We start from the raw sequence: 25,692 nt of genomic DNA on the forward strand, positions 1-25,692 counted from the left end.
GGCAATATAACTAGTTAGTTGTAATAGAACTTGTAAAAAGGGAACTAGGGTCCCTAGTGGGGACCAGAGTAAACATGGCAAAAAGGCTCAGGTGGGATCCTTCAGGATCCAACGGTGCAGTTCCTGTGGGAGCTGGTCAAAGTAGAGTCTCAGGTTTCATCAGTCGGGCTGTTAAGGGGGGCGTCCATCCTTGGACCTCTTAAATTGTTGTTTCTGTCAGACTGGCGTAATTAGATTAGGAGGGGAAGGTCGCTTGATTGATGAGGATCCTTTTCCTGCGGACTGGGGTGGCATCTCTTGGGAAATAAGGCCCAGCTGAATCAGTAGCCTCTCACCTTCAGCGAAGGAGGAAAAACCATAGGGTTTATTCTGGTAGGAAAAGTTCAGGCGAAAGAGGAAGGCCCACCTTCCTATGTAATTTCTTGTCAGTATCAGTAGCAACGGTTTAAGGGACTGCTGTTTTTGGACAATGAAGGGGGAAAGATCCACGAAAATCTGTATTTGATGCTCCCGTATAGTAAGCTTTACAGATTCAGGGAGGCCCCGGATCCTAAAATTGTATCGGTGGCACCTATTCTTGAGGTCGTCAATTTTAAAAAGGGCCACTTCAAGTTGGTCTTGAATGTCCTGGATCCTGGCCGTGTTTTGGTTGATCCTGGCCGCTGACTGGTCTGTTTTCTGCTCAATGTGTTCAATTCTCAGGCCTAGGTGCTGGAGGTCAACCTGTATGGCAGTAGTAATTTGTGTAGCAATCTGAGCAAGGCCCCTGGCTAACATTGTGGGAAAAGCCTCCATTAACGCTGGCCGATCTGTGGGGGATGGATGAGGTGTATGTCTCTCAACCCCAGAGTGATCAGGGTGCTCAGCATGTCATTCAGGGGGGTGAGGTGGAAGTCCCTCATGGATCTCCCTATCAGGGATTCCGTGGAGGCCGGTGAAACCGGGGGCAAGTAGGGCGCACTCACTGTGTTCCTCCCTTGTATTGATATAGCATCTGGCCCCTCGTCCTGGTCTGCGATGGATTCCTCTGGCTCCTGGTGCAGTACCTGTGTGGTCATGGCCCCCATCTTGGACCAGCCTGACTGGAGAGATGTCTCCTCCAGCTGCTTCGTCAAGTCCCTCCTAGCGTGACACCCGGTCATTGGGGTATTCCCAGGGATGTTCCCGAGCGAACCGCTTTGTCGGCTGTGGCGGGTCTCAGGGGATCCGAATGGTGTGGAGCTCCATGGCTAAGCGACCATCTTAGGAGGCTCCACGCATGCGCTCGTCTCTTATGTTTTTTAACCTTTTTGACACTTTTTTTGTGCAATGTATTACCAATTCACATGGGGGAGGCCGGGATCTGGGGGTCCCCTTGTTAAAGGAGGCTTCCAGATTTCGATAAGCCCCCCGCCTGCAGACCCCCACAACCACTGGGCAAGGGTTGTGGGGATGAGGCCCTTCTCCCCATCAACATGGGGACACCCTCCCAATGTTGAGGGCATGTGGCCTGGTACAGTTCAGGAGAGGGGGCGGGCTGCTCTCTCATTCCCCTCTTTTCCTGTGGCCTGTCAGGTTGCGTGCTCAGATAAGGGTCTGGTATGGATTTTGAGGGGGACCCCGTGCCATTTTTTTATTTTGGCACAGGGTTCCCCTTAATATCCATACCAGACCTGAAGGGCCTGGTATGGAATTTAAGGGGACTCCCACACATTTTTTTTTTTTAATTTTGGTTTGGGGTTCCCCTGTGGGGAAATTCCATGCCATTTTTATCAATGAACTTTTATGTGTATTGCTGGACCGACAATTCATTATAGCTGGCTCTAGCGATAGTAGTTTTACATGACTCTTTTGCTTTAGAAATGTCATTTTGCTGTCAGACTGTTCTAAACACTAAAAACTACTTTACAGGCATACTATAGACACCCCCAGGTACGATATCTAAAGGAATATTATACTTTTATTGTTTCACTTTAAGCATTATTAAAATCACTGCTCCTGAAAAAATGTCAGTTTTTTAAACTTCTTTTTGCATTGATACATGTCCCCTGGGGCATGATCCAGATCCCCAAACACTTTTTATGACAATAACTTGCATATAAGCCTTTAAAATGAGTACTTTTGATTATTCATGTTCGTGTCCCATAGACTTTAAAGGTGTTCGCGTGTTCGAACAAATTATTTGCCTGTTCGCATGTTCTGGATGCGAACCGAACCGGGGGGTGTTCGGCTCATCCCTACTCTTCACTACTGTACCTTCGATTGGACAGTTTGGCCTCCAAATTTACTGGTACACTAGTGAGACTCACAGGAAAAAAGAGCACCTGACTGTCAGCGACTGCTTCAAACTCTACCAAAAAAACTGTTGTGCCCCGTACACAAGATTGGATTTTCTGCCAACAAATGTTATATGTGAGCTTGTTGGGGGAAAGTCCGGCCATGTGTATGCTCCATCGAACATTTGTTGTTGGACTTTCCGCCAAAAAAAGTTGACTAGCAGGTTCTCAAATTTTCCACCAATAAATGTTTGTTGTCGGACTTTCTGATCGTGTGTACACAAGTCCGTCGGACAAAAGTCCACCCATGCTCAGAATCAAGTACGAACCAGAGATATAACTAGCGTTCGTAATGGAGATATCACGTACGTCTTGTATGTCACTACGTTTGTAATTGTTGGCCAACATTTGTGTGACCTTGTGTATGCAAGACAAGTTGGAGCCAACATCTTTCGAACAAAAATCCACAGTTTTGTTGTTGGAAAGTCTGATCTTGTGTACGAGGCATCAGCATTCGCAGGGATCAGGCCTGACTCTGTGAATGTTGCAGTTATGTGTTTAGTGTTTTGTAAGTGACAGTGATCAATTGATACTGCAATTGGGTGGGCTGGGTTGGGCTGGGCGGAGGGGCTAAATGCAGGTGCTAGCAGGTATCTGGGTTGATCTCGCTAACGCTTCATGTTTGGGAACCCTAAACTATTGGAGACATTCAGACACTATACTACTAAGGGGGGTGTATGGTGCGTGCGTGGGTGTTAGCGCTACTGGCACTAATCTGACGCTGCCTGGGGTGACGCAGACCCTAACTGATGTTAAAACCTGACACCCACAGTATGATTAGGGGGGTTAAACTTTTTATTAGATAATATACAGCAGGTGCCCTGACGCTATAAAAAAATAACTAACTAACCAGCATCACCCGTGACACTAATACAGTGATCACCGGTGATAAGGCGTTATCAAGGGGTTAAACCTTTATTAGGGGGGTTAGGGGGGTCCCTAGACCTATCTGGGGCTACTGCTAAGTAGCCTAATGCTGATTAGTGTCACAAATGACACCAGTACAGTGATCAAAGAAAAATATGAACACTGCACTGGGTGACACAGTGACAGGGAGTGAAGAGGTTAACTGGGGGCAATTGGGGGTGATCGGGGGATGCAATGTGTGCCTATGTGTACCGTGTCAGCGTAGTGTTGGTGCAACTTACTCTGAGATGTCTTCTCTCCTATCTCTGGTTCTGAAGTGAATCTGATCGTTGCGGCCCCCCGTAAGGTAAGTTTGCTTTGCCCAGCCAAGCCAACCTGCAGCAGTAAATCTATATATATATATATATATCTATATATATATATTAGACTGACTATATATATATATATATATATATATATATATATATATATATATATATATAAAAATATATATCAAATACACTGCCACTAACTGAATAACCTGCCTGCTTAATCTAACTCAAGCTATCTCTCTGTCCATGCCAACAACACTACACATGGCCGCCGTGTAAGTAGACTTATATAGTGTGGGCCACGGACTTAGTCCCCCTGAGCCATGAGTGCTAAAGGCACCCTGCCTCTGGCCAATTATGGCTATCACAGCAAAATTCGCTGTGATTGGCCAAAGCATGCAGGTCAGGTACATGCTTTGGCCAATTATCATACAGCAATGCACTGCGATCTTGCAGTGCATTATGGGGCGCTCTGTGGCGCTCAAATTTCCCGCGAACGCCCCATAATGTTCGCTGTTCTGCGAATGGGAGAACACCCAATGTTCGAGTCAAACTGAGTTTTCTCCTGAAGATCTGAACCAATACACACCTGGAAGATAGTATTGTTGACAGCAATTACTGTATATACTTGAGAATAAGCCGACCTTTTCAGCACATTTTTTATGCTGAAAAAGCCCCCCTCGGCTTATACTCGAGTGAGGGTCTCCCACTGTGTCATGTCCCGCTGTATCATCCGCAACTGAAGTCTGTTCGGCGGCTGTCTACTGTAACAAAGCCCCGTCTCCTCCTTGTCCATGATATCACTGAATCAGTGTTCCCTCAATCACGGACGAGGATGAGGCGGGGCTTTGTTACAGTGGACAGCCGCCGAACAGACTGCAGTTGCATGATACATCGGAAGACACCCGCTGCGTGTAATCAAAGGTGAGGCTGCAGATGGGCAAAGTGAGGCTACAGATGGGCACAGTGAGCCTGCAGATGGGCAAAGTGAGGCTACAGATGGGCACAGTGAGCCTGCAGATGGGCAAAGTGAGGCTGCAAATGGGCACAGTGAGACTGCAAATGGGCACAGTGAGGCTGCAAATGGGCACAGTGAGGCTGCAGATGGGAACAGTGAGGCTGCAGATGGGAACAGTGAGGGTGCAGATGGGCACTGATGATACAGGTGGGCACAGTGAGGCTGTAGATGGGCATTGTTTACCAGAAGCTGCTACTTTTCCCACTCTAGGCTTATACTTGAGTCAATATGTTTTTACAGTTTTTTTTGGTAAAATTAGGTGCCTCAGCTTATATTCGGGTTGGCTTATACTCTAGTATATACAATACTTTGGCAAAGAAGTGAGCTCTACTTTCTGAGGAACCTTACTGCTTAATATAATCATACACCATGCCACATCTTTATCTGGATTTTTGGCCTAAGGTATCTTAATATATGAACTGGGATTCTGTACTCCCACTGCTGAATCATTCTGTGGCTGCAGAGGTACAAGACTCTGAGGATTTCTCTAAGATGGACATGGTCAGTCTTCTTGCAACATTTCTGCGTAAGTTTTAGCTACATAAGAATGTTTTTGCGTATCAAAATGAGCTGAGGAAATGAAAGACAGTTTCTCCAAGAGACTGTATGTAAAAGATCCAAAACCCTATCTGCTATGCTTATTCAATAAAGTGATTGCTGCCACCGGAAAAGGTTGGAGCTCATTCATGAGGGAAGAATCCAACTTCCTAGGTTTCAAATGCAAAAGTCCCCATGGAAATGATTCTGCTAGACAGACAGTTAGGTCTTGCTAACACAAGAAAAACATTTATAAAACATTATAGGCTTGACCTTTTCTCATCCTACTGTGCATTTTAAAGGCACGGTATATTAGTTTGTCTGCTTGTAAAAAAGTAAAACACATTTGCAGCACATAGGGGGTTATTTACGAAAGGCAAATCCACTTTGCATTACAAGTGCACTGCAAATGTTTCACTTTAAGCATTTAAAAAATCACTGCTCTCGAAAAAACAGTTGGGGTAAGGACCCTGGTCCCCAAAAACTTTTTATGACAATAACTATAAGCCTTTAAAATTACCACTTTTCATTTTTTGATGTTAGTGTCCCATAGACTTTAACGGTGTTCCAGCAGCTTTCGAATTTGCCACGAACACCGCATATTGTTCGCTGTTCGGTGAATAGGCGAACATCGGGCTCATCCTTACTCCTAAACTGTTTTTTGCCGAAGCCTTTTCCTAGAGTGGAAGTCCATGCAAAAACTAAAATCCTTACATCTATAGACACCACGGATCAAACATTAACCTCTCTATCCCTGTAAAAAAAAAAAAAATGAGTATACAGTACATACCTTTTTGTAAGCTGATCTGACCCGCTCCAAAAGTATCCCATGCTGAGCTGTCAGACACGGCTTCATTGTAGAGGTGGATGCAGAGGAGACAGGCGACAACAGACACCCCATAGTAACTCTATGGGTGACGTCCCTTCCCATTCATTTCACAGCCGTTGTCGGTCATGTCCTCTGCAGAGCTTCCACCACTTCAGATCAGCTTCCAAAAAGGTATGTATATATTTTTTTTCTTTACAGGGATAGAGAGGTTAGTGTTAGATCTGTGGTGTCTATAGATACAGGGATTTTAGATTTTGCATGGACTCCAACTTTAAGTTGAACACAACTTAATAAAAGCCTATGGGGTTGATTTACTAAAGGCAAATCCACTTTGCACTGCAAGTGCACTTGGAAGCGCATTTGGAAGTGCAGTCGCTGTAGATCTGAGGGGGACACATGCAAGGACAATAAAAACCAGCATTTTTGCTTGTACATGATTGGATGATAAAATCAGCAGAGCTTCCACTCATTTAAGATGTTCCCCTCAGATCTACAGCAACTGCACTTCCAAGTGCACTTGGATTGCACTTGTAGTGCAAAGTGGATTTGCCTTTAGTAAATCAACCCCTATTTGTCCATGCAAACATAAGCTTTTACCAGAGTTTTGGGGCAGCAGCGTTACAAGGCAGTAAATGCCCCTCTCCTGAATGCAGAAGAATACTGTTCAGGAGAGGAGAGTTTGGGCAGAAAGATGATTGATGCTGAAAAAATGTATGTAAACACTGGGCACATTTAGTGCTTGAGAGTTAATTAATTTTTTTGGCCATAATATATTATTATGTTGGCCAATGAAATGAACTATTGCACAAACACTTGACGGTGCTAAATTCAGCTAAATGCAGTACATGCATTTACCAACACCCAGCGTTTTTCTACTGCAAGCAGTCTAGGGAGCATCTGGTGTGCATAAACCCTTAAACACTTCAGCTCTCATGCCTGTATACCTATTATTGACCAGAGAAATAGACGCTGTGAGCCTGTTTATTAAATGATAACTTTGTCAGTACTTTAGTTAAAAATTAAAACATTTTAGGAAGCAAACAATGCTTTATTTCAGACATGATTAAAAAAAAATTAATCCATGGACAAAAAAGCATCAAAACTTAAAAAAAAAATCTACTTTAATCAGTGTTGGCTTAAAGAACTGTTACACCTAAAAATATTATTATTTGTTTTATTTCCTAGGGGACCCAGAGCATGTGCTGGCTGTAGCTACACCCTAGGCTGAAGCTTAATTTATAGATGTTCCTATAGGAGAGTTATAGCTAACAATGATTTCCCCACCCTCTTTCCTCTGTGTGCTGTGTTTATTTTCTTTTCTTTTTCTAAGAAATGTGCCTATGAACAAATAATGCAGAAAAGTTGAATTGTTCTGGATTACCCAATCACAGGCCTAGTGCCTGTAAACAGGTACTATACATGCAAGAAGTGCAGAGCAGATCGATGCACTTTACTTGTGTACTGTATTGACACTGATCCTGATTCTCCCCACCCATAGCTCTGACATCCTTTCCCCCTGCTCTTTTCTGTTGACACAGGTGAATGAGCAGCTCTGTAAGGAACTACATTTCAGCACTGACTATTCACTTTTACAGGCAGGCAGGTTGTGTAGTGCACATATATTGACACCCCTGCACAGGTTCCCCTCTCTCTGCTATAGTGAATGGCAGTGCTCAGCTCCAGAGCACCCCTGCTACCAAAGATAAACACTGTCACTAACAAAGTCCAGCTCCCTTTTAGCAGTGTGATCAGACAGCCATATGGGGAAGGGAGTCAAGCCAATTATCCTGTTTAGCAACCAGAGCATGGATTGGAATTAAGCCATGTGTTCCATGCATTAGGTTTCTCTAGAGAGGTTCAAAAATGATTTTTTTGTGGTGATACTTATTTAATAAAAAATACTGTGAAGAAATTATACATTCTATAGCTCATTCTTTTTATAATGACATTAGGGTTCTGGTGCAAAGCTTTGCTAGGTTATCTACACATGACATACTATACAGACTTCTTGTTTTCAATTGTACACATTTAAAAAAAATTAAAACTATTAATGTACGAAATGAATAAACAGTTTATAAATAAATGGTCAAAACAAAACAGATAAAAAACAACCCCTTACGTGCCTGCATGTTTTTCGTAACTACCTTGCTGATCTCTATTCAGAGAAAACCTCATTTGATTAATCCTGTGCCGAGGCCCTTTTCTCTAACCTTCATCTCTTATTCTTGTCATTAACACAGCTAAAATCCTTAGAACAACCAGGTTCAGATTCAGATTCAGAGGTTCTAAGCACAATTAAAGCCCTAAAGTCTAATAAGTGCCCTGGCCTTGATGACTTTATAGCCTCTTACTACAAATGCTTTGCAGGCCTCCTGGTACTATTCAGGGAGCTTTCAATTCTCTTTTACAGAGACACTCCTTCTGGTCTGATTCCCTAAAGGCAATTATTTCCATGCTGCCGAAACCTCATCCAGATGACACCTCCTGGACTAATTATTCATAGAGATTAGGTGCATTTCATTCCTTCTAGACAAGCTGAAGACAGTACCTGCCAGGCAGTCTTACTGGTCCATGCAGCTAGACATCGTCACATTCCCACTTGTTTTGTGTCATTGACATTAAAAAAGCCTTCGACACAGTTTCCTGGCCATACTTGCAGTATGCCCTTCACTGCTGGTGTTTTGGCCCTCACTTTCTAAAAAGGGTCGCCTCTTTATATGCTTATCTGAACATATACTTGAAATATGCAGGGTACAAGTCTGACCCCTTTCCCATCCAGTGAGGAACAAGGCTCTCCCTATCGAACCACTGGCCCAGCTGATACGCCCTAACCCTAACATTCAGGGTCCAGATCTGGGGGGCTACCATCATAAGTTGAGTCTGTTGGGGGACAACTTAGTCCTTTTTATGACCACTCCCTCTGTTTCCACTCCTAACTTACTGGTCACTTTGGACCAATTTGCAGCAGTCTCCAGTTTAATGGTTAACCCACAGTCCAAGGTGCTTAATGTCTCTTTGCCTCTGCCAATGCTAAATCCTGGTATCTAAAGCAAACTTGTTTTCCCCAAAACTTAAAGGCAGTTTAGGACTCCCACACTTTACCAAATACTACCACAGCAGCTCACCTTGCCCAACTCCTAAATATTATGCAGTACATGGGGTACCACTCTGGGTCGTATTACAATTAGTAGATTGTAATCATCTTTCAGTTGTGAATATGTTGTGGCTCCGCCCAGGGGACAACCAGGCGATTCAAAACCCTGTTACTAGATATTATTTTTCCTTATAGGATACTCTCAAACTATGCTCATAACCCTCTGTTATCCTATCTCTGTAACCAAGCCTTCTATCTGGCCTGGACATCTCCTTCATCTTTCTATCGATGGTCCTATGTTGACCTCATCCAAGCCTACAAATGTACTACTCTGGATGCCTTCAAATCTTTCCCAACCCTTTGTAAGGCTTACTTTATCCCTAGCTCTGAAGTTTTCATATTGCTTCAGACCAAACATTTCCTCTCTCCCTGCTTGCGGAGCAATCCCTCTCTTCCCGTTATGACTAGCTTCGAATGGACCTGTAAAAGTGATCTGCATGCCCGTGGTCTGATCTCTATATGTTCAATTGCTGGCTCCGGCACCCCACTTATTCTTGCCTTGCACAATAAGTTGGGAGAGGGATTTGGGACTGCAATTGGATGCCACGGACTGGAACAGCATCTGGTCTGCTACAAGATCGGCCTCACAAAATATATTTGCCCTAGAAACTGATTATAAAATGCTCATGATGTGATACCTGGTCCCTCTTCGAATAGCCAAATATCTCCCTTCCCACCATGCCTCCTGTTTTAGGGGGCTTCTCCAACCCTGGAATACATCACCATATACAGTCGTGTTCAAAAGTTTGCATACCCTGGCAGAAATTTTGAAATTTTGGCATTAATATTGAAAATATGACTGATCATGCCAAAAAACTGTCTTTTATTTAAGGATAGCAATCACATGAAACCATTTATTATCACATAGTTTTTGGATCCTTAATGATCCAAAATCATAATGATAACAGAAATCACCCAAAAGTCAAAAGACCTATGTAACAAGGTAATGGAACTTTACAAAGAAAAAGATATAAAAAGATATCAAAAGCCTTAAATATGCCAGTCAGTACTGTTTGCTCACTTATTAAGAAGTGGAAAATTAGGGGCTCTTTTAATACCAAGCCATGGTCAGATAGACAAAGAAAAATTGCAGCCACAACTGGTATAAGAATTGCTCAGGATACAAAGAAAAACCCACAGGTAACCGCAGGAGAAATACAGGCTGCTCTCCAAAAAGACGGTGTGGTTGTTTTTAAGGAGCACAATTCAACGATACTTGAACAAAAAAGAGCTGCATGGTCGAGCCGCCAGAAGGGAGCCTTTACTGCGCCAATGCCACCAAAAAGCCAATGAGACATGTCAAGGTGTTGTTGGGCATATTGTAAGCAGGCTTTTTATTTAGAACTTGTACAGTAAAGGCTTCTTTCTGGCAACTTGACCATGCAGCTCTTTTTTGTTCAAGTATCATCGTATTGTGCTTCTTAAAAAACAACCACACCATCTTTTTCCAGAGCAGCCTGTATTTCTCCTGAGGTTACCTTTGGATTTTTCTTTGTATCCCGAACAGTTCCTGAGGCAGTTGTGGCTGAAATCTTTCTTGATCTACCTGACCTTGGCTTATTATCAAGAGATTCCCAAATTTTCCATTTCTTATTAAGTGATTGAACAGTACTGACTGGCATATTCAAGGCTTTAGCTATCTATTTATATATTTTTCCATCTTTGTAAAGTTTCATTACCTTGTTACTCAGGTCTTTTGATTGTTCTTCTCTACCTCGTCATGGCTCAGTGTCTAGCCTGCTTAGAGCATCCATGTGAGAGCTAAAAAACTCATTGACTATTTATACAGAGAAACTATTTGTGATTTAAAAGCCACAAATGTGGGAAATAAACCTTTAATTGTCATTTTAACCTTTGTGTGCCACCTTCTGTGTCTGTACCAAGACCAAACATTACAGGGTATGTAAACTTTTGATTAGGGCCACTTGGGGGATTTCTGTTATCATTATGATTTAAAAAGGATCCAAAAAACTATGTGATAATAAATAACTTCATGTGATTTCTATCCTTAAATAAAAGACAGTTTTTTGGCATGATCAGTCACATTTTCAATATTATTGCCAAAATGTCACAATTTCTGCCAGGGTATGCAAACTTTTGAGCTAAACTGTATATAGTGGAGCTGTTCCATAGTCCAATAATTCTGGATCAAAGTTTTCCGTGTCCTCTCCACCATGTTTGCCTGCCTTCTGGCCACTGACCCAACCACAGCTCTCCTAAACAAGCAACCCCCATACTTGACTCAGCGTCAACTTAAACTCATTTTGCGGGTTACAATAGCAGCAAAGCAAACCATTGTCAAGGCTTGGAAAACCCCACTTCTCAGTATCGCAGAAACCAAAAATAGAATTTCCAGGGCCATGATACATGGCATGTCCTGCAGTAGGATACATGTCCTACTGGACAGGATACAAATCCTTACTCTCCCCCTGTTAGCACCCGATACATGTCACTGGGTTTGGTAAAGCATGTCAGTTAGCTCACCTCTCCCTCAGGGTCCCCTCTCCCCTTACTCTCCTTCTCCCCCACTCCCACTTTCTCCCTTTGCCCCACTTTCCCTTTCTTCTTTCAGGCGGGGCTCTCCCTTCTTTCCTACACCCAAGGTAACATTAGGTCCACACTATGTCCCACTACTGTAGTTTCCTGTAGCAAGTTGGTTGCCCCTCTATTTTACCCACATTGTAATGCCTATTCTACACCTCAAGGCCTATATAGAACTTTGTTTTTGGCACATTAAGGCAATTTCTTCATCGTTTAGAACCCATACATTGCTTAGATGTTACAACCTCAGTAGTGTTAATCCTTATTTATGTCATAGGGGCTGCATCCCCATAGCTCAAGAATGCTCCCAAGCATCTAATTTGTTATTATCTGTATCACCCATCACCCATCTCCCACCCTGCCCTGCCCCTAAATACGCCCTCGTAAATTATCTTATGGAATGACACTATTAAATGTTTTATGCAGAATTATGTTACAAAAATAAATATTAACAACAACAACTTTAACAATATTAACATAAAGCATATCAACACCAATTAGTGCAGCCTATCAGTGCTCATTAGTGCAGCCTCATCAGTGCCCATCAGTGCAGCCCCATCAGTGCAGCATATCAGTACTCATCAGTGCCCATCAGTGCAGCAGATCAGTGCTGCCTTATCAGTGCAGCTCCATCAGTGCCCATCAGTGCAGCTTATCAGTGCCCATCATTGCCACCCCATCAGTGCCATTTCATCAGTGGCCATCAGTGCAGCCTCACCAGTGGCCATCAGTGCAGTCTATTAATGCCCATCAGTGCAGCCTATTAGTGCATATCAGTGCAGCATATCAGTGCTGCCTTATCTGTGCAGCCTCATCAGTGCCCATCAGTGAAGCCTATCAGTGCCCATCAATGCAGCCCCATCAGTGACCCTCAGTGCAACATATCAGTACCCATCAGTGTAGCCTCATCAGTGCCCATCAGTGCAGCCTATCAGTGCCCATCAATTCAGCCTTATTAGTGCCAATCAGACAAACATATCAGTGATGCCTTATCAGTGTAGCCTCATCAGTGTCCATCAGTGCAGCTTATTGGTGTCCATCATTGCCACCTCATCAGTGGCCACCAGTACCACCTCATCAGTGGCCATCAGTGCCCGTCAGTGCAGCCTCATCAGTGCCCATCAATGTAGCCTATCAGTGCCCATCAGTGCAGCCTATTAGTGTCCATAAGTGCAGCCTCATCAGTTCCCATCAATGCAGCAGGGATCACAGAGAGGAATTAAGGGGATTCCTGGCTGGATCACACAGAGCTGGTCCAGGAGGTGAGACTTTGTTTGACAGCAGCCAGTGTTTCATATCCAAGCTGTGTCACAGCAGGAGATCCCCGCTCTGTGTCATCCAGCTGGATCTCCTCCTGAAAGTTTCCTGGCTGAATACTTCTGGCAGAAGTGGTGCTGCCTTTTTTACACAGCATCAGGGCAGCCCTGGGGGCAGGAAGGCAATTGCCCCCCGGGCCACTCTGATGCCCTGTAAAAAAGGCTGCACCGCTTTTACCAGAAGCGATCAGCCAGGAAAGTGAATGCCCAGGCCTCCCCTGTTCCAGACTCACCCTCAGCTAATTTCCACTCGCCAAATGCGAGCAGGTGAGTGAAAATTTTGGGGGTTGGGCTAGTTATTATCGTATCAATTCCATGCCAGTTCTTTTCCAAATTGTTATTTTGCAATGAAATATTTGAACAAAAACATTTGAAAAAAAAAACAGAAAATAATATCTAAGCATCTGGCTCCAAGATGGGGCTAGAGCAGGGCTCAACATTTTGAGTCCTGAGCTACTAGCCAGGCCTTAAGAGTTACTCACCACCAGTTGCCCCACCCATCACCCATCCCATACCCTGCCCTGCCCCGCCCCTAAACACACCCTCGTAAACTATCTTATGAAATGACACTGTTAAATGTTTTATGCAGAATTATGTTAAAAAAAAAATATTAACAACAACTTTAACAATATTAATATAAAGCATATCAACACCCATCAGTGCAGCCTATCAGTGCTCATTAGTGCAGCCTCATCAGTGCCTATCAGTGCAGCCTCATCAGTGCAGCATATCAGTACTCATCATGCCCATCAGTGCAGTAGATCAGTGCTGCCTTATCAGTGCAGCCCCATCAGTGCAGCTTATCAGTGCCCATCATTGCCGCATCATCTGTGGCCATCATTCCCATCTCATCAGTGGCCATCAGTGCAGCCTCATCAGTGGCCATAAGTGCAGCCTCATCAGTGGCCATCAGTGCAGCCTATTAGTGCCTATCAGTGCACCATATCAGTGCTGCCTTATCTGTTCAGCCTCATCAGTGCCAGTCAATGCAGCCTATCAGTGTCCATTAGTGCAGCCATCAGTGCCCATCAATGCAGCCCCATCAGTGACCATCAGTGCAGCATATCAGTACCCATTAGTGCAGCCTCATCAGTGCCCATTAGTGAAGCCTATCAGTGTCCACCAGTGCAGCCTTAATGGTGCCCATCAGTCCAACATATCAGTGATGCCTTATCAGTGTAGCCTCATCAGTGTCCATCAGTGCAGCTTATTAGTGTCCATCATTGCCACCTCATCAGTGGCCACCAGTACCACCTCATCAGTGGCCGTCAGTGCAGCCTCATCAGTGCCCATCAGTGCAGCCAATCAGTGCAGCCTATTAGTGCCCATAAGTGTAGCCTCATCAGTGCCCATCAATGTAGCCTATCAGAGCCCATCAGTGCAGTCTATTAGTGCCCATAAGTGCAGCCTCATCAGTGCCCATCAATGCAGCAGGGTTCACAGGGAGGAATTAGGGGGATTGCTGGCCGGATCACACAGAGTGGGGATCCCAAGTTGTTACACAGCTTGGATATGAAATGCCGTCTACTGTAAAACAAAGTCTCACCTCCTGGACCAGCATTGGACCAGTGTGCGATCTATCATAGGAGCTGTCCAGGAGGTAAGACTTTGTTTGACAGCAGCCAGCATTTAATATCCAAGCTGTGTCACAGTCCTGACAGTTTCATGGCTGGTTACTTCTGGCAGAAGTGGTGCTGCCTTTTTTACAGAGCATCAGGGCAGCCCAGGGGGCAGGAAGGCAATTGCCCCCTGGGCCACTCTGATGCCCTGTAAAAAAGGCTGTGCCGCTTTTGCCAGAAGCGATCAGCCAGGAAACTGTCCGCCCAGGGTGCCCCTGTTCCACACTCACCCTCAGCTAATTTCCACTCACCAAACACGAGCAGGCGAGTGGAAATTTTGAGTGCTGGGCTAGAGTATTGACAAAGCTTCATCACAATCCCGCTGTGAAGAGACTACCGCAAGCAAAGTCCTCTTATCAACTGGCAGAACCTGCCCCACTGCATGTTCCCTCTTCAAAATCACTCCTCCCATTTATGCTAGGTAAGTTTGGCTCCATGTCAGAGATCAGTCAAGTTGTAGTAAAATCTAGATCAAGCAATCAAACAAAATGGCTGTGTAATTAATGTTGGATTTAGAAATCAAATCACAATATTAGCGCAATAATGAAAAAGCAGTTAAATTGTTACTAAACCCACAACAGTAAAATCAGTCTGTTTATGCAGTAAAGCCTGCTTGTTATACTCACTATGGAACTTAAGGGGTTAATTCTCTGCATTGTGTAAAAAAGCTCTTTGATCCTATCTTCTCTGATCCTCCCCTTCTTCCCAATCCCCAATCCATCTCCCGATTAGACAGAGCCTTTGGAGTCACTCTGCACATGCCCAGTTTGATGTGTATTGCTAGACAGTTTTTTTGGGGGAGGGTGCAAGAGATCTGCACAGGGCCAATCAGCACTGTTCAGACAGAGTGTCAGGGGTCCTGTAGCCTCATAGGACAGTCAGAGTAGAATGATCCCTCCCCCCTTACAAGTTTTAACCAGACAGTGACAGAAGTCACAAGACTGTAATTAGCACTTTATATTTACTAAAATAATTGCATTCCATGTCCTGTGTACTGTCGGAGACCAGATATAGTGAATGCAGGGTCCTGGGTTTAGTAACACTTAAGCCTCTGTTGTTCTGTTGTAAACAATGTGCATCTGAGTATAGTGAAATATGTGGTCAAGTCCAGGATCAACTATCACGAAACATATGGCACCACCATCCCTTAAATATGAATACAAGGACTTTTTGGGGAGTCATTTAGTTGCATTCTGAGGTAAATGGTTGTGGCTGAGAGACCATCCTTATGTGTTATAAAAAAATAAATAAAAAAAAATGAGGTCTCTTTAAAAAAGTTGGTAATGCCATTTAAACATGGGAATTTTCTCTCAACCACAACCATGTACACTAGAATAACACTTATACACCATTGCAAATATATTTATTTATTTTTTATTTATTTCAGGTACTTATATAGCACCGTTAATTTACGCAGCGCTTTACATATATATTATACATTCACATCAGTCCCTATACCCTCAAGGAGCTTACAATCTAAGGTCCCTAACTCACATTCATACCAAATATACCTCGGATGCATATTGGGAATTTTTTGGAGTTATGGGACTTTATGGGTGCACTTACGAATCCATATAACACAATTTAATATAAAAATATAGTTTTATTAAATCACATGAAAATTTATAAAAGCATTTCATACAACAGATCTGCATCTATTTATATGAAAGGGACATGACTTTCAATGTTATATTGCTGTTTCCATGCTTTTATTTCTACATGTTTCGCATGAGGCTTCTTCAGGAAAAAGACATGGAATCTCATATACTAAATAAATAAACAAACATGTCAGGTGAAAATCATAAACATAATTTTAATATTTATGTACAAACTCTTTGTATATTCAAAAAGAACAAAATAAACAGATGCAGCCCCCTAAAACTGGCAAAAGTCCCCAAAAGATTGGTTCCTACCTGAAAAAGATGTGGAATTGAAGCAAAGTTATGCGAAAATCATGAAGGAGGAGTAAATTCTGATGGGCCTGCATGTCCAACCAACTGTAGTTGATCGCCCACATAAGCCGGATCTCCTGCAGGGAGGAGTATGAAGTCATAAAATGTATACAGACATAACACGATAAAACCTATAATTCACCTATAATTCAATAAAATATAACATATTCTATACATCTTCATATGTTAATTGTTAGACAGACGTTTGTCATGTTTAGCTTGTGCTTAGTTGAGAAAGATTTCTTAAATAAGGAGCTTTCATATACATGGATGCGGATGTATTGTGTGAAATGCTTTTATCTGTTTTCATGTGATTTAATAAAACTATATTTTTATATAAATTGTGTTATATGGATTCGCACGAAGTGCACCCATAAAGTCCCATAACTCAAAAAAATTCCCAATATGCATCTGAGGTATATTTGCAATGGTGTATAATGCTTGCCTACACACGATCACACCAAAGTCCGACCGCCTAGTACACGGTGACGTACACCAGGTCCGACGAGACTATAAAAAGGAAGTGTAATAGCTTGTGCTCCACCCGTTGGGCCCCTTCTGCTAATTTTGTGTTTATCTCGTGTTAGTAGAAGTTTGGTGAGAGACGATTCGTGCTTTTTCAGACTCGTTTAACTGCTGTTCAGTTTGTGCTTGTGAGGTTTGGATCTGCTTTTCAGTGCACGTCGTCAGTTCGTATTGATTTATCAGTGTGTTCTTGTCCACTCGTTGCTAATTTTCAGCTCGCACTTCACAGGCCTTGCTGTTCTTCTGTGCGTTCTGTTAAGTGCATTCTGACCAGCCGACTGTTTTGAAGCCATGTTGCATGTACGTACTTGTCATAGAGCTCGTGCATTGTATGTGCTTGGTGCTGTAGTTTATTCTTCAGCCCAAGCCCAATCCAAGAACAGGGCGAGGAGGAGTTCATGGACGAAGAATTGGTTGCTCCAGCGTGACCAATTCTCTCACGTCTTTGCTCGTGAGATCCGTGAGAATAATCCTGAGGATTTCAGGAACTTTCTCAGGATGACGGACCCCGTTTTTCACCGTTTGTTGGCTTTGCTGACCCCTTATATCAGCAGTAGGGATGAGCCGAACACCCCCCTGTTCGGTTCGCACCAGAACATGCGAACAGGCAAAAAATTTGTTTGAACACGCGAACACCGTTAAAGTCTATGGGACACGAACATGAATAATCAAAAGTGCTAATTTTAAAGGCATATATGCAAGTTATTGTCATAAAAAGTGTTTGGGGACCTGGGTCCTGCCCCAGGGGACATGGATCAATGCAAAAAAAAGTTTTAAAAACGGCCGTTTTTTCGGGAGCAGTGATTTTAATAATGCTTAAAGTGAAACAATAAAAGTGTAATATTCCTTTAAATTTCATACCTGGGGGGTGTCTATGGTATGCCTCTAAAGGGGCACATGTTTCCCATGTTTAGAACAGTCTGACAGCAAAATGACATTTCAAAGGAAAAAAAGTCATTTATAAACTACTTGCGGCTATTAATGAATTGCCGGTCTGACAATACACATAAAAGTTCACTGATAAAAATGGCATGGGAATTCCCCACAGGGGAACCCTGAACCAAAATTTAAAAAAAAAATGACGTGGGGGTCCCCCTAAATTCCATATCAGGCCCTTCAGGTCTGGTATGGATATTAAGGGGAACCCTGGCCAAAATTAAAAAAAAATGGCGTGGGGTCCCCCTCAAAATCTATACCAGACCCTTCAGGTCTGGTATGGATTTTAAGGGGAACCCCGCGCCAAAATTTAAAAAAATGGCGTGGGGTCCCCCCAAAAATCCATACCAGACACTTATCCGAGCACGCAACCTGGCAGGCCGCAGGAAAAGAGGGGGGACGAGAGAGCGCCCCCCCTCCTGAACTGTACCAGGCCACATGCCCTCAACATTGAGAGGGTGCTTTGGGGTAGCCCCCCAAAACACCTTGTCCCCATGTTGATGGGGACAAGGGTCTCATCCCCACAACCCTTGCCCGGTGGTTGTGGGGGTCTGTGGGCGGGGGGCTTATCAGAATCTGGAAGCCCCCTTTAACAAGGGGACCCCCAGATCCTGGCCCTCCCCCCTGTGTGAAATGATAAGGGGGTATAAATGTACCCCTACTATTTCACAAAAAAAGTGTCAAAATGTTAAAAATGACAAGAGATAGTTTTTGACAACTCCTTTATTTAAATGCTTCTTCTTTCTTCTATCTTCTATCTTCCTTCGGTTTCTTCCTCCATCTTCTTCTTCTTCTGGTTCTTCCTCCGATGTTCTTGCCCGACATCTTCCTCTGCGGCGTCTTCTTCCCTTCATCTTCTCGGGCAGCTCCACATCCACCATGAAGGGAGGCTCCCACTGTGTGACGCTTCTCCTTCTCTGATGGTTCTTAAATAATGGAGGGCAGGGTCACCAGGTCCCCTCTGACACACTATGACTTGACGGGGACTTCTCTGTGGCATTCCCTGTGACGCCAGAGGGGGCGGGGTCACCAGGTGGCCCGCCCTCCATTATTTAAGAACCGTCAGAAGAGGACAAGCGTCACACAGCGGGAGCCTCCCATCATGGTGGATGCGGAGCGGCCTGAGAAGACGAAGGAAAAAGACGCTGCAGAGGAAGATGCCGGATGAGAACACCGGAGGAAGAACCAGAAGAACCAGAAGAAGAAGAAGATGGAGGAATAAACTGAAGGAAGATAGAAGAAAGAAGATAGAAGAAAGAAGAAGCATTTAAATAAAGGAATTGTTAAAAACTGTCTTCAGTCACTTTTAACATTTTTACACTTTTTTGTGAAATGATAGGGGTACTCTTGTACCCCCATACCATTTCACACAGGGGGAGGGCCGGGATCTGGGGGTTCCCTTGTTAAAGGGGGCTTCCAGATTCCGATAAGCCCCCCATCTGCAGACCCCCACAACCACCGGGCAAGGGTTGTGGGGATGAGACCCTTGTCCCCATCAACATGGAGACAAGGTGTTTTGGGGGGCTACCCCAAAGCACCCTCCCAATGTTGAGGGCATGTGGCCTGGTACGGTTCAGGAGGGGTCTCGCTCTCTCATCCCCCCCTCTTTTCCTGCGGCCTGCCAGGTTGCGTGCTCGGATAAGGGTCTGGTATGTATTTTTGGGGGGACCCCACGCCATTTTTTTTTAGGGGGACCCCATGCCATTTTTTTTTAATTTTGGCTGGGGTTCCCCTTAATATCCATACCAGACCTGAAGGGCCTGGTATGGAATTTAGGAGGTCCCCCACGTCATTTTTTTTTAAATTTTGGTTCGGGGTTCCCCTGTGGGGAATTCCCATGCCATTTTTATCAATGAACTTTTATGTGTATTGTCGGACCTGCAATTCATTAATAGCCGCGAGTAGTTTATAAATGACTTTTTTTCCTTTGAAATGTCATTTTGCTGTCAGACTGTTCTAAACATGGGAAACATGCGCCCCTTTACAGGCATACTATAGACACCCCCCAGGTACGACCTGAAGGGTCTGGTATAGGTTTTGAGGGGGACCCCATGCCATTTTTTTTTTTTTTAATTTTGGCTGGGGTTCCCCTTAATATCCATACCACACCTGAAGGGCCTGGTATGGAATTTAGGGGGACCCCCCATGTCATTTTTTTAAAAAAATTTGGTTCGGGGTTCCCCTGTGGGGAATTCCCATGCCATTTTTATCAATGAACTTTTATGTGTATTGTCGGACCGGTAATTCATTAATAGCCGCGAGTAGTTTATAAATGACTTTTTTTCCTTTGAAATGTCATTTTGCTGTCAGACTGTTCTAAACACGGGAAACATGCGCCCCTTTACAGGCATACTATAGACACCCCCCAGGTATGACATTTAAAGGAATATTACACTTTTATTGTTTCACTTTAAGCATTATTAAAATCACTGCTCCTGAAAAAACGGCCATTTTTAAAACTTTTTTTGCATTGATCCATGTCCCCTAAGGACCCAGGTACCCAAACACTTTTTATGACAATACCATGCATATAAGCCTTAAAATTAGCACTTTTGATTTCTCCCATAGACTTTTAAAGGGTGTTCCGCGGCTTTCGAATTTGCCGCAAACACCCCAAATTGTTTGCTGTTCAGAGAACTGGTGAACAGCCGATGTTCGAGTCGAACATGAGTTCGACTTGAACTCAAAGCTCATCCCTAATCAGCAGGCAGGATACCTGCATGAGGTAAGCCATCACTCCGGAGCAGAGGCTAGCCGCCACGTTGCAGTACTTGGCGATGGGGAGAAGCCTGCAGGACCTCAAGTTCTCAACAGGCATCTCCTCCCAGGCTCTGGGAATCATTATCCCAGAGACCTGTTCTGCCATCATCCAGGTCCTGCAGAATGACTATATTAAGGTAAGATTTTTATCCTTGAACATCACATTTTATTGTATTTAATGTTTGCTAATGTAATGTATTTCTTTAAATAATACTTAAAATTATTATACTGATACTGGGCAAGAATGTTTTTTGTGCAATGTGCTTGCAATGTTATGTGCAAAAGTACTTATATTTTGTTTTTCTTGGTTGACTCCCCAGTTTCATTCAACGCCACAGGAATGCCAGACTGTGGCATCCCATTTTGCCACCCGTTGGGACTTTCAAACTGTAGAGGGGCTATAGATGGGAAACACATCCACATCGTGCCACCACCCCATTCGGGGTCATACTATTTTAATTATAAGGGGTTTCATAGTATTGTGTTAATGGCGGTGGTGTCGGCACAATATGAATTTCTGTATGTGGACGTGGGGAAGAATGGCTGGATGGAGGAGTCTTTGCCCAGACGGAGTTCTACCAACATCTCCACAGTGGTGGCCTGGGATTGCCATCTGATGCAGATAATGTGAAAGGACTCCCCTTTGTCTTCATTAGTGGGAATGCTTCAGCAGTCCCACTATTGTTATTCTTTTTTATCTATTTAGTGGGAATGCTTCAGCGGTCCCACTATTGTTATTCGTTTTTATTTATTTTTAATTAGACCCCTTTCACACCAAGGCGTTTTTGCAGCGTTTTAGCGCTAAAAATAACGCTCATAAAACGCTTCCCATGCATCTCAATGGACCTTTCACACTGAGGCATTGCGCTGGCGGGGCGTTGAGAAAAGTCCTGCAAGCAGCATCTTTGGAGCAGCTTTTGGGCGTTGAAAAAAGCGCTTTAAAAACGCCCCTCTCCATTGAAATGAATTGAAAACGCTGTAAAAACGCCCGAATAACGCCTATAATCTGCCCTGAGCTGTAGAAAATTCACATGATCTCACAAAAAGGTAAACATGCAAGCAGAAAAGAGAGCATATACAACAACAGGACAGGACTGTGGGAAGGTCAGAATGATTAAACAGATCATCAAAGTGCCAAAAAAACTAAATTAAAGTGCCAAAAAAGGAATTAATCCCAGAAAAATTAAGATTTGAAGTAAAACAAGACAATGCTTATTTTACATGATATCACAAAGGATAAACATGCAAGCAGAAAGATAGCATCAATAACACATGCTTCAATAATGCTTGAAAAACGCTGTTAAAACACCTGCAGCATTGCGTTAATTTTAATGCTAACGCCCCTAAAACTCTGTAAAAACGCAGTAATAACGCTAAGGCGTTTTAGGGCGTTTTTGAAGCACCTTGGTGTGAAAGGGGTCTTAGTGGGAATGCTTTAGCAGTCCGACTATTGTTATTCGATTTTATTTATTTTTATTATTTATTAGTGGGAATGCTTTAGCAGTCCCATTATTGTTATTCGATTTTATTAGTGGGAATGCTTTAGCAGTCCCACTATTGTTACTCGATTTTATTTATTTTTATTTCTTTATTCCGTACGTTTTTTGGCTCTGCGTAACTTCTGCATACTTTCAGCTATTAAAACCATTCAACTATTAAAATGTTTGTCTCTTTCAGCTGATGATGGGACTTTTTCAACTTTTTTTTCTACCATTTATAATTTTTAAAATATTAAGCTTTTTATCACTTTTTTTAACATTGAAGTCAATGGGAGCATGCTTCAGATCCTTAAAATCTTCTTCCGCTCCCAAAAGTTTCAGCTCCTTCATACTTTCACCTACAGACGCCAAACAAACTTTAAAATGTTCACAAAATATTCAGCTATCTGGCAATATCTTTTCAGTTTGATATCTTTTACAGTTTTTGTGAAAAAGCTTTTTGTTTAGAGGTCATTTCAGGAAATTTTAGCCATTAATCAGAGTGTACTGTGTTGCTTTTGTTGCCATGGTTACCAAAGCTTCTGTTATACAGAGGGGGGGTGGCTGGAGCATCTCAGCTCTGATTACAGAGCCCGGGGGAGGGGACAGACATACCATGTACTGATTTATAATAGAGGAATATGATGGGGCAGTTTTGATGGGGCAATTATTATGGGGCAGTTTTGATGGTGGCAATATGATGGGGCAGTTTTGATGGGACAATTCTGATGGGACAGTTTTGATGGTGGCAATATGATGGGGGCAGTTTTAATAGGGCAATTCTGATGGGGCAGTTTTGATGGGGCAATTCTGATGGGGCAGTTTTGATGGGGGCAGTTTTGATGGGGGCAATATGATGGGGCAGTTTTGATGGGCAATTCTGATGGGGCAGTTTTGATGGCAATATGATGGGGGGCAGTTTTGATGGTGGCACTATGATGGGGCAGTTTTGATGGTGGCAATATGATGGGGCAGTTTTGATGCGGCAGTTTTGATGGGGCAATTCTGATGGGGCAGTTTTGATGGTGGCAATATGATGGGGCAGTTTTCATGGGGACAATTTTGATGGGGCAATTCTGATGGGGCAGTTTTGATGGCAGTATGATGGGGCAGTTTTGATGGCGGCTGTTTTAGCAATTCAGCTATTCAGCATTCCCACGCATTTTCCCCAGGAAATGCATTTTCTAGTTATTTAGTGGGACTGCTTTAGCAGTCCCACTATTGTTATTCGAATTTATTTATTTTTAATTTTATTATTTAATTTTATTCCGGTGGATTTTTGTCTCTGCGTAAATTCTGCATACTTTCAGCTATTAAAACCATTCAACTATTAAAATGTTCGTCTCTTTCAGCTGATGATGGGACTTTTTCAACTTTTTTCTACCATTTATACTTTTTAAAATGTTAAGCTTTTTATCACTTTTTTAACATTGAAGTCAATGTTAGCATGCTTCAGATCCTTAAAATCTTCTTCCGCTCCCAAAAGTTTCAGTTCCTTCATACTTTCACCTACAGACGCCAAACAAACTTTAAAATGTTCACAAAATATTCAGCTATCTGGCTATATCTTTTCAGTTTGATATCTTTTACAGTTTTTGTGAAAAAGCTTTTTGTTTAGTGGTCATTTCAGGAAATGTTTGCCATTAAACAGAGTGTACTGTGTTGCTTTTGTTGCCATGGTTACCAAAGCTTCTGTTATACACAGGGGGGGAGGTGGCTGGAGCATCTCAGCTCTGATTACAGAGCCCGGGGGAGGGGACAGACACACCATGTACTGATTTATAATAGAGGAATATGATGGGGCAGTTTTGATGGGGCAGTTTTGATGGTGGCAATATGATGGGGCAGTTTTGATGGTGGCAATATGATGGGGCAGTTTTGATGGGGCAATTCTGATGGGGCAGTTTTGATGGTGGCAATATGATGGGGCAGTTTTGATTGGGCAATTCTGCTGGTGGCAATATGATGGGGCAGTTTTGATGGAGCAATTCTGATGGGGCAGTTTTGATGGTGGCAATATGATGGGGCAGTTTTCATGGGGACAATTTTGATGGGGCAATTCTGATGGGGCAGTTTTGATGGCAGTATGATGGGGGCAGTTTTGATGGGGGCCGTTTTAGCAATTCAGCTGTTCAGCATTCCCACGCATTTTCCCCAGGAAATGCATTTTCTAGTTTTTATTATTTCTTTATTAGTGGGACTGCTTTAGCAGTCCCACTATTGTTATTCATTTTTTTGTGGGACTGCTTTAGCAGTCCCACTATTGTTATTTGATTTTTATTTATTTTTATTTCTTTATTTATTATTCCGTACGTTTTTTGGCCCTGCGTAACTTCTGCATACTTTTAGCTATTAAAACCATTCAACTATTAAAATGTCCCTCTCTTTCAGCTGATGATGGGACTTTTTCAACTTTTTTTCTACCATTTATACTTTTTAAAATATTAAGCTTTTTATCACTTTTTTTAACATTGAAGTCAATGGGAGCATGCTTCAGATCCTTAAAATCTTCTTCCGCTCCCAAAAGTTTCAGCTCCTTCATACTTTCACCTACAGATGCCAAACAAACTTTAAAATGTTCACAACATATTCAGCTATCTGGCTTTATCTTTTCAGTTTGATATCTTTTACAGTTTTTGTGAAAAAGTTTTTTGTTTAGAGGTCATTTCAGGAAATTTTAGCCATTAATCAGAGTGTACTGTGTTGCTTTTGTTGCTATGGTTACCAAAGCTTCTGTTATACGGGGGGGGTGGCTGGAGCATCTCAGCTCTGATTACAGAGCCCGGGGAGGGGACAGACACACTATGTACTGATTTATAATAGAGGAATATGATGGGGAAGTTTTGATGGGGCAGTTTTGATGGTGGCAATATGATGGGGCAGTTTTGATAGGGCAATTCTGATATAGCAGTTTTGATGGGGCAATTCTGATGGGGCAGTTTTGATGGGGGCAGTTTTGATGGGGGCAATATGATGGGGCAGTTTTGATAGGGCAATTCTGATGGGGCAGTTTTGATGGGGCTATTCTGATGGGGCAGTTTTGATGGGGGCAGTTTTGATGGGGGCAGTTTTGATGGTGGCAATATGATGGGGCAGTTTTGATGGGGCAATTCTGATGGGGCAGTTTTGATGGTGGCAATATGATGGGGCAGTTTTGATGGGGCAATTCTGATGGGGCAGCTTTTATGGTGGCAATATGATGAGGCAGTTTTGATGGGGGCAGTTTTGATGGTGGCAATATGATGGGGCAGTTTTGATGGGGCAATTCTGATGGGGCAGTTTTGATGGTGGCAATATGATGGGGCAGTTTTGATGGGGACAATTTTTATGGGGCAATTCTGATGGGGCAGTCTGATGGCAATATGATGGGGGCAGTTTTGCTGGGGGCCGTTTTAGCAATTCAGCTATTCAGCATTCCCACGCATTTTCCCCAGGAAATGCATTTTCTAGTTATTATTTATTATTTAATTTTATTCCGTACGTTTTTTGGCTCTGCGTAACTTCTGCATACTTTTAGATATTAAATTTATTTAA

The sequence above is a fragment of the Aquarana catesbeiana genome, linkage group LG08 (assembly GCF_042186555.1).
Source record: "Aquarana catesbeiana isolate 2022-GZ linkage group LG08, ASM4218655v1, whole genome shotgun sequence".
In the NCBI taxonomy this organism is placed as follows: Eukaryota; Metazoa; Chordata; class Amphibia; order Anura; family Ranidae; genus Aquarana; species Aquarana catesbeiana.